The sequence below is a fragment of the Schistocerca gregaria genome, chromosome 6, assembly GCF_023897955.1.
Source record: "Schistocerca gregaria isolate iqSchGreg1 chromosome 6, iqSchGreg1.2, whole genome shotgun sequence".
Taxonomy (NCBI): domain Eukaryota; kingdom Metazoa; phylum Arthropoda; class Insecta; order Orthoptera; family Acrididae; genus Schistocerca; species Schistocerca gregaria.
Genome location: NC_064925.1, coordinates 126,184,854 through 126,199,052, shown reverse-complemented (window position 1 = coordinate 126,199,052; position 14,199 = coordinate 126,184,854). Strand labels below are relative to the sequence as shown.

Genomic DNA, 14,199 nt, shown 5'->3' with positions numbered 1-14,199 from the left:
GTGGCGGCAGTTCTGAGAAGGGCGGGACAGTCTAATGCCCTCCGCTGCAAAGTAGCCGTGGTAAGAGTTTCTGAGTAACAGTTCTGTCAGATTTTGTAGACTTACGTCATCTTGGAAAATATCAGGAATATTTAGTCAGAGGTTCAGAAAACTGCTCTGGCCCCACGAGACGATAGTCTGGTTAGGCAAGCCTAAGATGGTCCCCAATTTCCGTGGAAATTAGGTTTTATATCTGTCATTTAACTATTAATTCCACTGACTTTTCAAACAATAATCAGGTCAACCTGCGACATATGCGAATCAATACGCAATGTTAGCGACAGTCGTAATCTGTAAACAGAAGTTTCGCAGAAGAGCTGTAAAGTCTGGAAGGTAGGAGACGAGGTACTGGCAGAAGTAAAGCTGTGTGTACCGGACGTGAGTCGTGCTTCGGTAGCTCAGTTGGTAGAGCACTTGCCCGTGAAAGGCAAAGGTCCCGAGTTCGAGTCTCGGTCGGGCACACAGTTTTAATCTGCCAGGAAGTTTCATATCAGCGCACACTCCGCTGCAGAGTGAAAATCTCATTCTGGAAACATCCCCCAGGCTTTGGCTAAGACATGTCTCCGCAATATCCTTTCTTTCAGGACTGCTAGTTCTGCAAGTTTCGCAGAAGAGCTTCTGTAAAGTTTGGAAGGTAGGAGACGAGGTACTGGCAGAAGTAAAGCTGTGAGTACCGGACGTGAGTCGTGCTTCGGTAGCTCAGTTGGTAGAGCACTTGCCCGTGAAAGGCAAAGGTCCCGAGTTCGAGTCTCGGTCGGGCACACAGTTTTAATCTGCCAGGAAGTTTCAGAACTATAAATTATTTTTTATTCAATCACTCACTGTTTGTAACGAAGTGGGAAGGACTAAAGTCGTTTCTCACGCACGTCTTTTGTAGGTTATATGGTTGGTGGTTGTTTGGGGAAGGAGACCAGACAGCGAGGCCATCGGTCTCGTGGGATTATTGAAGGACGGCGAAGGAAGTCGGCCGTGCCCTTTCAAAGGAACCATCCCGACATTTGCCTGGAGCGTTTTTGGGAAATCACGGTAAACCTCAATCGGGATAGCCAGACCCGGGACTGAGCTGTCGTCCTCTCGAATGCTAGTCCAGTGTGCTAGACACTGCGCCATCTCGCTCGGTGTAGGTTTGAGAGAAGTCTCTCCTTTGCACACTGAACATTAATGGAAACTAAATAAAACTATGATGCGAGATTTATCTTGTAAAAAGTACCGAAAGGTTGTACACGTTCGCATGAATATGTATATAAAACAGCGGATGATTATTTTGAAACCTGACGTTTTATAGTTCTATGCGCAAGCTAAAATTTAGCACAGGTTACTGCCTTCATTCATAAAGAAGGTACAATATCGTGAAATGGGACGAATCTTTCTTACACACCCTGTACTCATATGTAATGGTATAAAATTCACTTAAACTCTAATCATAGAATAGAAACAAGCAACTAAGAGAACCAAGCTATGAGCTTAAGCAGAAGATGAGGATATGTTTAACAAGCCACCTCACTGCAAAAAAAACTTGCAGCGTGAATAACAGGAATGTGAAAACCGCTATGGTACGACAGGATCTTGATAATGAAATGTATTAACCAACCAAATAGCCACTAATGGTGCATATTTGTCACCCTCCCACTTGATCATCTCTTTAATAAAAGGAAAATGAACGAAAATGGAATTCAAATGACATGTTATCAAAGACACTAAACCCATCAAATACTTCAGTAATCTATTCATTGTAAGAGCTTCTTACAACATTAACAATCACTTCTAATGGTGTAGGATTAAAATGAGCTATTATTCAGAATAAAGAGCCTCCTTTCTCCTAGTTGCAACTAATTTGGCAAATGTAGTGTGTTTACAAGATAACATGCCCAGACTTACCAGTTTTTATTTTATAGGACCGGAAGATCATCTGCCACACTATATAATAAATGTATGTGAGCTGTAAGTTTAAATGTACGCAATGAATTCCGCATTAGCTTAATCTTTTAGGAAAATCAGAAAACTTGTATGCATGAAGTTGGAAATGACAAAAAAAAGTCCCTAAGAGGAATAGGAAGCATATAGCATGGTGAAGGGATAAAAAAGATTGCAGATTAGAAGAGAAGTGCCTAAGAATCGTGAGTACGGAAAATAATCATCTACACCAAACTATCAAGACTGATTAAATTATAATGACAAAACGAAAAGGGTGCAGGAAGAAGTCACGGAGGCAAAGAATAAGTACTGGGGAGAGATACGCCAAGACATTAACCTATAAAGAGGCAATAGCAAAGTAAATAAAGCATGGAAGGTAGTTAAATAAATGCGAAAGCAACATAAGGACGATACAGGAATGACTCTCACATCCATAGGGACGTGGAATTCCTACTGCAAAAATCAGCTAACGGAGATACGGCAGAATTCACAGCCGATTATGAAAATCAGCCTTCCAACTCAACATCAGCCCAGCAACAGACACTAGCAGAATCATCGATGTCGGTAAAGCTCTCCAACACATGAAAAATCAGAAAACTGCAAGTTTTGGAAACTTACCTGTGGAACATGTAAAGGCAACATCCTCAGCAGGTTCAGGTAATTTGGTAGCAATATTTAATAGATGCTAAAACATTGAGAATCAGCCAAATGAATGAAAAACAGCAATTACTTCATCCGTATTTAAAAAGGAAAGCCAACGTGAGTCTCCAAAATATAGGGGAACTGGTGTTAGTTCTCCACTGACCTGATTGCACGTTTAAGTAATTAAGCATAAAATACAATCAGAAATAACGGAGTTGGAGGAATAATCTTGGTTTAGAGAAGGACTTTCATGTTCAGAACGTATATTCTCTCTTAAACAATATGATCAAAAATAATATGTTGAGAACAGACTAGAAAGGGGAATGTAGGTTCATTTAACGTACGACGTAGTCCCACTATGTAAGTTCTGGATACCAATGCAAATTTTTTGTGCCGTTAATAAGTATTTCCAGTCAGTTGGATACTTATAAGGGAGTTGCAACGGGATGGTTACAGTAGGTAACAAATTACCAAGAATTATCAGAAAATAAAAGTACTCATTAGCGCTAAATTTATATGAAGCACCCAGCGAAAGAGTTTTGCAAGAGTGGCAGAGGAAATATTGAGAAATAAGAATCGCTGTAGGACCAGATATAGTATGTACTTTACGTTACGCCGATGACCATGATCTGATAGGTGAAAAAGGTGGCTCCACTTACAGCTTCAGGAAACTGCACAAAGAATAATGAAAATAGGGCATGAGAAGAAACACAAAAAAGACGGAATGGATAATAATTAAGAGAAGATTTTTATGTAGGATTCTAAAAATTAAAATTCCTATAGATTTAGACATTTGGGAGTAGCTTGTAGAATAAATGGAAGAGGTGCACAAAACGTCACAAATAAATATAGGCTGGTAGAAAAAGTAATTGACCTACTTCACTCCTTTTAGTAGAATTACAAAAGAAAAACGAAGTCAGTCGTGGAGTGGATCAAGACAATAGCTCTGGAATATAAAGCTAACCAAAAACGATAATATAAAGTGATGACCGGTGAGACGGACCTTAGAAAAATAAATTGTCGTATCTGAAGAGTGGAACACGTCAGAAATAAAAGATTTCAGGAGATGATAGGAATGAAACATGAAGAAACATAGGAAATTATAGTGAGAAAAACACTAAACAAGCGCTATACTCGATACTATAGATAAGCAAAACATCAGCTTTTTGTCCACCTCAAATGAATGGATGATAACCGATGGCAAAATAATGTGTAAATGCAATGGTTCCTTATACATTTTTCAAACGTAAATTACCGTATTATCCCGATCTCGTCCCACCTATCCTCGTCTCACTCTCTCTATCTCTACCCCCCCCCCCCCCCCTCTCTCTCTATCTCTCTCTGTCCTTCCCTCTATTTCTATCTGTCTTGCTCCCACTTCACTCCCTCTTTCTTTCTCTCTCTCTTCTTTTCCTCCCGGTTCCCTTCCTCCCACTAATCCCCACTAATGTCACATTACAGGTAATTTCATTTGATTTGCTTACGTAACTACAATAATATGGTGTTGTTACTGTACAAATTACTTAGTTAGCAACACAAGCAGTTAATTGCAACTAGTATTTTCATTCTCTCTATATGTTAATAAGCATGTCAGATCTCGTGTTGAGTATGTACTAATGTAAAACTAATTCTTATCCGTCATCCCTCTGTGCAGCATTTTTTGTTTTATCTATGTAAAATAAAATAATACGAAATTCAGTACTCCATCGCACCACTGTAACAGAGGTTAAGTGTGCTGCATTTGAGTCATATAGTAGTGCCGTACACGTGTTAAATTTTTCAGAACGTTAGTGGAAATGCAGAAGTATTTCACAAATGCAGAAAACGAGTGTACGTATTCAAACGCAGGTAATAAGTTGCGTTACTTCACTGCTCTTCTTTCTCCATATTATTCCTCATGAATACCTCGTGAGTTTTCATATTAAATCTAACAACTTTGTCGCTATGTTATTGTTAGGTGGATAATCGTAGCAGGTGTAACGCATGTTTGGTATATAAAGTTTTTCAAAACACTTTGGACAATCATTAGAAAATAAAGATGTTGTGACTGAAGACAGAATGCTATTCAAAATGTATTCCTAAACTAGAAGGTGCGGGCACTAACAACAAACTATTTAGTGTCTATTAATAAAATAATACATTTTCGCAAAAACTGGTTCTAGGCGCTCAGTACGGAACCGCGGGACTGCTACAGTTGCAGGTTCGAATCCTGCCTCGGGCATGGATGTGTGTGATGTCCTTAGGTTAGCTAGGTTTAAGTAGTTCTAAGTTCTATGGGACTGATGACCACAGATGTTAAGTCCCATAGTGCTCAGAGCCATTTGAACCATTTGAACAAAACAACTCCTTGTCGAGTGACAAGCGATAAACTTTTATTCTACAATCTTTAATTGAATAATAAACGTGGGAGTTGATTATACTGACACTAATCGGTGATGTTATCCAGGTACACACTAATATCTAAAAAAGCACACCACAATAAGAAAGAGAAGAATAAAACTGAGGTAAAAAAAGTAGAACCGCACTTAGTTAATATGAAACGGGTTTCACTGCAGAATCTATGGATGGAGGTGGGAAACTGTGATCGGAATGGTTGCGATTATGCAGAGAAAATGCAGTTGTACGGGGCACTTCTTGGGGTGAAGTATGGGATAAGAAATCTTTTGTGGCAGAGGAATCTTGTACATAATGCCACCGTATGTTGTGTGTCACAGTTGTATCTTTTGTCCTAAAACATGCAAAGACCATTTTAACCGTTTTATCTGTTAGATCAAAGAAGCAATTAACTTTCTAGCCACTTCCACTAAAATACAAAGGCTCTCACGGGGTCCAATACGACGCAGGACTTACTTACTGACTCTAAATGCACGTACGCTCAGTGACATAGCACCTAGAAAGCATGGTTGGCTGTCACTGCAACTTCGAACTCGTACGAACCATCGGCGGATATACAGGTTGGTCCATAGGTCGTGAACGGGCCAAATATCTCACGAAATAAGTGTCAAAAGATTAAACTACAAACTACGAAACTTGTTTAGCCTGAAGGGGAAAACCGGATGGAACTATAGTTGGCCCGCTAGGTGGCGCTGCATAGGTCAAACGGATATCAACTGCGTTTTTTCGCTTTGTGATAGATGACGTTGTAATAGTCAGAAACATATGTCTCACAATTATAGAGGAACAGTTGGTAACATGTAGGTTTTTAAATTAAAATACAGAACATAGGTACGTTTGAACATTTTATTGCGGTTGTCCCAATGTGATACAAGTACCTTTGGGAACTTATCATTTCTGAGAACCCATGCTGTTACAGCGTGATTACTTGTAAATACCACATTAATGCAATAAATGCTCAAAATGATGTCCGTTAACCTCAATGCATTTGGCAATAAGTGTAACGACATTCCTCTCAACAGCGAGTAGTTCGCCTTCCGTAATGTTTGCACATGAATTGACAATGTGCTGACGCATGTTGTCAGGTGCTGTCGGTGGATCACGATAGCAAATATTCTTCAATTTTCACCACAGAATGAAATCCAGGGACGTCAGATCCTGTGAACGTGCGGGCCATGGTATGGTGCTTCGACGACCAATCCACCTGTCATGAAATATGCTATTCAATACCGCTTCAACCGCACGCGAGCTATGTGCCGGACATCCATCGTGTTGGAAGCACATCGCCATTCTGTCATGCAGTGAAACATCTTGTAGTAACATCGGTAGAACGTTACGTAGTAAATCAGCATACTTTGCACCATTTAGATTGCCATCGATAAAATGGGGCCCAATTATCGTTCCTCCCATAATGCCGCACCATACATTAACCCGCTAAGGTCGCTGATGTTCCACCTGCCGTAGCCACCGTGGATTTTCCGTTGTCCAATAGTGTTTATTATGCCAGTTTACGCTACCGCTTTTGGTCAATTAAGCTTCGTCGTTGAATAGAACGCGCGCAAAAACTCTGTCATCGTCCCATAATTTCTCTTGTGCTCAGGGGCAGAACTGTACACGACGTTCAAAGTCGTCACCATGCAGTTCCTGATGCATAGAAATATGGTACGGGTGCAATGGATGTTGATGTAGCATTCTCAACACCGACGTTTTTGTGATTCCCGATTCTCGCTCAGTTTGTCTGCTACTGATGTGCGGATTAGCCGCGACAGCACCTAAAACACCTACTTGCAGGTGGTGGTTGACGTTCCACATGTGGCTGAACGCGTCCTGTTTCCTTAAACAATGTAACTATCCGGCGAACGGTCCGGACGCTTGGATGGTGTCTTCCAGGATACTGAGCAGCATACAAATAGCACACGCCCGTTGGGCATTTTGATCACAATATCCATACATCAACACGATATCGACCTTTTCCGCAATTGGCAAACGGCCGATTTTAACACGGGTAATGTATCACGAAGCAAATACCGTCCGCACTGGCGGAATGTTACGTGATTCCACGTAGTTATACGTTTCTGACGATTACAGCGCAATCTGTCACAAAGCGAAGAAAATGGTCCCACTAAAACATTCATATTTCCTTACGTACTACACGAAAAGGGGTTCCAAGCTTAAAAAACGCAGTTGATAACCGTTTGACCTACGGCAGCACCATCTAGCGGGCCAACCATAGCGCCATCTGGCTTCCCCCTTCAAGCTAGACGAGTTTCGTTCTTTGTAGTTTTTTTGTTTGATGCTTATTTCGTGAGATATTCGGCCCCGTCACTATCAATGGACTACCCTGTATAAATGATTACAACTGGCGTCCTCTGTGACTGGTAGAACATTGCATTAGTGCTGTTAGCGTTTAATGCTGTTGGCAGTCCTGATAGGATATATTTGTATAAGGTGCTTGAACAGCAACAGATGTTGAGCGACCACTCTGAAACATATGCATGCATTATGAATGCATGCGTTATCAGCACCTGACAAAATTAGAAAAGGACCCTGTTGTGGGTAGATATTGGGCTGACTGGTGAAGTGGCGCATTCGGATGAGAAAGTGGCCCCATATGCGAATGTATGTATACGTTGGGATAAGCATTGTCGTCGTCAAGTTTCTTGTCGGCACGTCTGATAACCACAAGGAAGGATAGCTGCTTTGTGCGCCAAGCTCTTCACAACTTCTTCACATCTGCAACTGTCATACGAAAACAAGTAATGACCTTCCTGTAACATTATGTGCCGTGCCAGCCTCCACCATTGGTCTGAAAGCAGCAGCAGTCGAACTATCGAACTAGGGGATTGTCTTCAGAGGCAGCGGCTGCCATTAACTCATAACCGAAACAGCTGTGTTTGGTGTTGTGTCATAACGAGTTAGTAAGTTATTACATAGATAGAACACACGATAGACATCATGATGTGCAACATCACAAACTGTTGATACACAGCATTGCAGTGTGAATGCCCGAATGCCCGTCGTCGGTGAATATAACTGGCACGTGGGGAGAGGTCGCTTCTTTCAATTTTTTGGAGAGCCAAAGTGGTATTACTCTTGACGTTGTAGTGTGGGAGCCATTGGTTATGACTTCAGGGGAGTGATTCAGGGAGCTCCGTCCCATTGCCAGTACAACGGCTTTATAACACTCTTCCCAACCAAATTAGTGCACTCATCCAGATATGTGTGTGTGTGTGTGTGTGTGTGTGTGTGTGTGTGTGTGTGTGCGTGTGTGTGTGTGTGTTTGGATCTTATGGGCAATCAACGGAGAGGTCATCAGTGCCCTTACACTTATCTAAACAAGCTAATGTGGAGACAAACTCAAAAATTGTTGCACACTCATGCTCTCGAAGTGATCACTCAGTCACTCCATCAAACATGTCGTAAAACAATTAGAAAGAGGGAAACAGCTGTACGTGAAATTAAAGCACAGAGTAAACAGTAAAAAGAAGAGCATAAAGAACAGCGCAGGGAAATGTGACTGGCTGACTACTTACAGAAAACCAGAGTGAAAAATCTTGTTAAAAATAAAATTGCCAAATAAGCAGCAACCAGTCGCAAAATCATGTTTTATTTATATACTTTTGCAAATCGATTTCAACTAATTAACAACCATCATCGGTGCTACAAATACAAGAATAAAAATAAAAATAATTAATGACAGTGACCAAATGAATACATGTACATAAAGCAACGTAAAACCAATTAAATGTATATAGACGGATTAAACCATTTGAAATGCACATACAAATTTACCTTTCAACGACTATGTGCACTGCGTAGTAACACTGTCTTAAGCAGAGGTCAAGCATATAAAGTGATAGATCGAGAATTGACTATGACAACAAGAAAACATAAGGGGGCGCTACAAAACAAACCCGCTCTCTATGCGAAAAGATACAGAGAAAATAAAAATGAGAAGTGAGGTAAAATATAATGATAAAATACTAAAATAATTACAGAAGGAAATGGATATATTGACAAAGATTTTTTCAACCACATGGAACAGCTACATACTGTTACTTAAAAACCGTCTTGATTGCTAATTTTTTATTCATATGACCGGTTTCGGTTCATTCAGAACCATCTTCAGATATGTAAAAATAATGATACTAATTTACTATTTCACGGAAGCAAATCTTTGTCATCCTATCTAATCAACATCAAATGTACCAGAGCGTACCTGATATTTCAGATACAGGAGTAACCCGTCCAAATCCAGCAATTTTCACATTCTACGTCACATAAAATTGGTTGGCAGAGTGCACGTCATTTATATTAATTATAAAACTATTACCGACAGGTGGCGTCTGGTACATTTGTTACATTCCATTTGCACATACTATATTCAGTAGATCTTTTTTTATTAATTAAAAATACTTAATTAAAATAAGTAGATGTCAAGGTTAAAATCTGTACTTGTCAGCATTAATAAAGAAACAGTAAAATTATCATTTTTATACGTTCTAAAAAACATAGGACGATTTATATATCTATGGTGATGGTGTGAACTAGTTTTCCTCTACGGTCTGCTTCCGTATTTCCCGCCATTTCGGTGTTGTGCCGCGGTCCGCTGAGTCGTCTGATGTCCATCGCCACGGGCAAGAGGGCCGCACAGGAGGGCCCCGTCAACGACGCCAGGCACTGCACGCGTCTTACGGCTTCTCCACCGCGCACCATCTCTCATCCCTCGGCCTGGATCTCCACACGCAACAGTTGTCATCTTAGCAGGTCATCATAAATGCTAAAATAGGCGTTATGAATGAATTCGCTTTGCTCGTTGAGGATTAAATCCGGATCTTTATTTTTGTGGGTGTATATTTCAATTTCTTCCAAAATGTTAAGAAACCGTCCCTTATGGGCTCTATGCAGGATGTCTAAATTGTGTTCAATGTTCGTGACTGAGTGCTTTTCCGCAGCCATATGCGCCCCAGGAGCTGTTTTGTTTTGAGAGTAGGTGTGCTCCCTGAATCTGGTTTCAAAGTTCCTACCAGTCTGCCCTATATATTGTTTACAGCAGTCATTACATTTGATCTTATATACACTTGAATCCTGAAATTTATTCCTACTATTACATATTCTATGCCGGAGCTTCAATTTTAACGTGTTATTTGTTCGGAACCCTATTTTAACGTCGGATTTACGAAAGCATCTTTCAATTTTATCTGTAATTCTTCCATTGTAAGTGAGAGCTACATATTTTTTCTCGTTGTTCCTCTTAACTGCTACTTGACTTCCTTTTATTTGTTCCATTTGCCTCTTCTTTATCTTCCTAAAAATATTCATCACCTGCTTACACGTATATCCGTTCGCTACGGCCACTTGTTTTAAAACACTTAACTCCTTTTCTACTTCCTGTTGGCTTAGTGGCAATCTTAGTAGCCTGTATACCATCGAAGTAAAATATGTCCATTTGTACTGCGATGGGTGACAAGAGCTCTCATTGATAACGAGATCTGTACACGTAGGTTTTCTGAATATGCCAAATTCATGCTTGCCATCTTTCTTTATTAGCGTTAAATCTAAGTAATCTATACGGTTGTTTTCTTCAAATTCCATGGTGAATCTAATTTTCGGGTGTTGAGAGCTCATTCTTTGTGCTAAGTTTTCGATATCATTTTTATCTCCTTTGTATAATAAAATGGAGTCGTCAACATATCTCCTGTAATATACAATTTTCTCAGCGATATTAGGATTTTCATCAAATAATTTGTTTTCTAAGTGATTTACAAATATGTCAGCCAGCGTCCCAGCTAAACTGTTCCTCATTGCCAGCCCGTCTTTCTGTTGATAAGTTTTACCATTGAAAGTAAAGTAATTGAACGACAAGACTTGTTCCAGCATTTCCACTAGTTCAATCACTTCCCCCAGTGCCAATTTACCATGAGTGAGGAGATTGTCCTTAATGATCTCAATCGTTTCTTTTACGGGAATGTTTGTGTACAGATTGGTGGTATCCAATGAAGCTAATGACGCATTCTGAGGTATAAGTACGTCTTTAATTTGCTCGGCAAATTCGTAACTGTTGCTAATGTTGAAAGTCCGACGATATGTATATGCCGCCTTCAATCTGTTATTTAGCTCTTTATTTAATTTATAACTTGGGCTGCTGGTGTTATTAACGATTGGGCGAATCGATTTTTCAACTTTATGGAGCTTTATTTGTGACCGCAATTCGGGGATTCGAGGATTCATTACTTTCAGTTTAAACTTTTCCTCCTCTGTGAATAGAAACACACTGTTATCTATTTGTTTCCTTATTTCTGTTTGAAATTTCTTGGTTGGATCTTTCTTGACTTCTACCATTCCGTTTTCCATAAAGAACTTTTCAGTTTTCTCTATATAGTCTGTATCATGTACCTGTATTATAACCATAGTGCCGCCCTTATCTGCCTTTGTGACGATAGCCTTATGTGATTCTAACTTCTTATTCAAGCCCTTAAGAGTTAGTAGTTCGTTTCTGTTCTTGTGAGCAGACTGCATTTCATCTATAATCGACTTCTTTACTTTAACTGCTGTGTTGGTCTGTTCGTATCTATTCATTTTTGCGATATCACATGCAATTTTCACTTCTCCGACAGTCGTTTTTTATTGTATTTGAGTTAATTGCGGGATTTAGGTTATATTGCAGTCCTTTATTTAAATGGTTCTGCACATCCTTTGTTAATTCTATCTCAGTTAAGTTAACGACTCTTTCACAAAAAGTATGCAACTTTTTATACGCCATTTCGTTATCAATATTAAAATCTACACCTAGGTTAAAAAGTTTCTTCCGATGTCTGTTTAGAGTTAATTCTCGCTCCCTTTCAATTCTATTTTCAATCTCTCTGCTTACGTATGTGAACTGTAATGGAGATAAAATGTCACCTATAATCAAGTGAAGATTAAAAGCTTCTCTATTTAACTTGTCTTTCATTTTATATGCTTCTCGAATTTGATTTTTAACCCATAATACTTCACTTTTACGTTTTTTTTATTTGTGCTATGTTTGACATATTCCTGATTTTTACTTTTGCGTAATTAGGAGTAATCCCTGCGTCTAAGCATGTTTTGTTAAATTTTATTTTCAAGTTTTCTTTCATTATCTTTGTCCTAATACGTAATAATTTCGTAATGTATCCCGAAGCCTGATGTGGCACAAACTTTGCAAAAACAGACATAATGTCTTATGGGATAACAGCAATCAGTGATTTTATAATGTTACTTATTGTACTTATTGTACAAATTAGTAAAAAGGAGCATAAGTGAGAAGCACACCATAGAAATTTTTTTAAACTTTTAAAAGAATTTTTAAATTATTTATCATATTATCGTAAAGCAAAAGTTAATCATAATGCCAAAACGTAAAACGGTGTTGGCATCCATCTTGCGTACAGTTAATGATATTCAGGAAGATCAGATTTTTTTTCCAGCAGATGGCGCCACATTGCTGAACGCACATGTAAAGTAAACTAAGTTGAGATAAGAAAATTACGGACACGAATGAAAAAAACGTATTAAATAAACATGACCAAATGCAGAAATAAAGTGGAAGCACACTTCAAACATGGAAAAATTAACACAGGCTTGATAGGATGAATTAAGAACTCGTAGGCACTCTTACGGTGTCCTCGTATATCATGAGACGTAAATCCACCCAATATGTTTACGGGTACAGCCGACAAGATGACAAAGTCAACGCAAACTTAATCACAATTACATCATTCATATCACAAATGTATATATCCCCCCCCCCCCCCCCAATTTACTCTTCCTTCCACCATGCCTCTCTCGTTTCTACCTGTCCTCTCATTTCCATTCCCATCAAGCAAACGTGGGGCGAAGAGCTCCCAAAAATGAACTTCCCTCACATTCACCTTCTCATTGAAAATGTACTCGCTAGCTGATCTATGACAACAAAAGGTCTCCATACCCTCTAGCAAATCAAGATAATTACGCTTTCTGCTCTACGTAATAACCTCACGTGCGTCTCAGTTCGAGGAAGTTCATGTCCTCTATTTATAATGTGGACTGCAAAATTAGACCTATCAGCCGCGTCCTTTCTGTCAACGGTGACGTGTTCAGCAAATCTAGTTCCAATTTTTCGTCCATTCTGACCTACGTAACATGCTTTACAGCTTGGATAAAGTAATTTGTAAACCCCCGACTGGTGCTGGTTTTACGTTGCTTTATGTACATTTATTCATTTTATTAATTATTTTTATTTTTATTCTTGTATTTGTAGCACCGATGATGGCTGTTAATCAGTTGGAATTGATTTGCAAAAGTAAATAAATGAAACATGATTTTGCGGCTGGTTGCTGCTTATTTGGTAATTTTATGGTTTACGGTCGCTGCACAACTTGGGAACCACATGGAGCCCACCATTCGCTTGTTAAATATGTTGGACAATTCACAAAACTTTAAAACTTGGACCACATTCGTTTGAACGTCACCTAAAATTCCGTCGGCAAATCCGACGCGGCTCACAGATCGGAAAATAGAACACAGTCCAATAAAAAAATGTGGCACACAGTGATCTGCATGCCGAAAGCACCACACATTGGAGGAACCTCTCGCCAGAGTAAGAATCGATGGGTTAAGGGCTGTGGCCTATGCGAAGACGAGTAAGAAGGACCTCGTCCCGACGATGTGGATGGAAGGTAGTAGGCCAAGGCCAGGTTCTGGACTTGTTAGTCACTTCCAGCCACTCATCCTCCCGCCAACGCAAGACTCTGTTCCTCAACATCGAGGTGAGAGCATGCAGTGAGATTGGACACTGAAATACCTGAGGATCAAGACACGTTTCGTTGGCTGCTAGATCCACCCTTTCGTTCCCTGAAATACCCAAGTGCCCTGGTAACAAGCAGAAAGACATCTCCTTCCCCAGTCGTAGTAGTCTGAGGAGGGCATCCTGGATGTTCTGGGTTACTTTATCTGCTGGATAAAAACTTTGCAGCAAGTAAGAATCAGAACTAAGTAAGTATTTAGCAGTGGGAGAACGTCGCATCTGCTGCAGTACCCGCATCATCGCATATAATTCTGCATCAAAGACCATAAATTCTGGAGGGATGCGGATCTTGAGGTCATGATCCGGGAAAACAACAGAGCTACCAACGGAGTCCTCTTGCTTAGACCAGTCCATAAAGACAGCAACATACACTACTGGCCATTAAAATTGCTACACCAAGACGA

General features: G+C 39.8%; 2 non-coding genes across 2 annotated transcripts; both read left to right on the top strand.

Moving 5' to 3' along the window:
* The first annotated feature begins 425 nt into the window (after positions 1-425).
* Trnas-uga (transfer RNA serine (anticodon UGA)) lies at positions 426-500 on the top strand. The gene has a single exon. It is a non-coding gene; the product is annotated as a tRNA-Ser (tRNA).
* A 226-nt stretch (positions 501-726) lies between these two features.
* Positions 727-801, top strand: Trnas-uga (transfer RNA serine (anticodon UGA)). The gene has a single exon. It is a non-coding gene; the product is annotated as a tRNA-Ser (tRNA).
* The last annotated feature ends 13,398 nt before the right edge of the window (positions 802-14,199 follow it).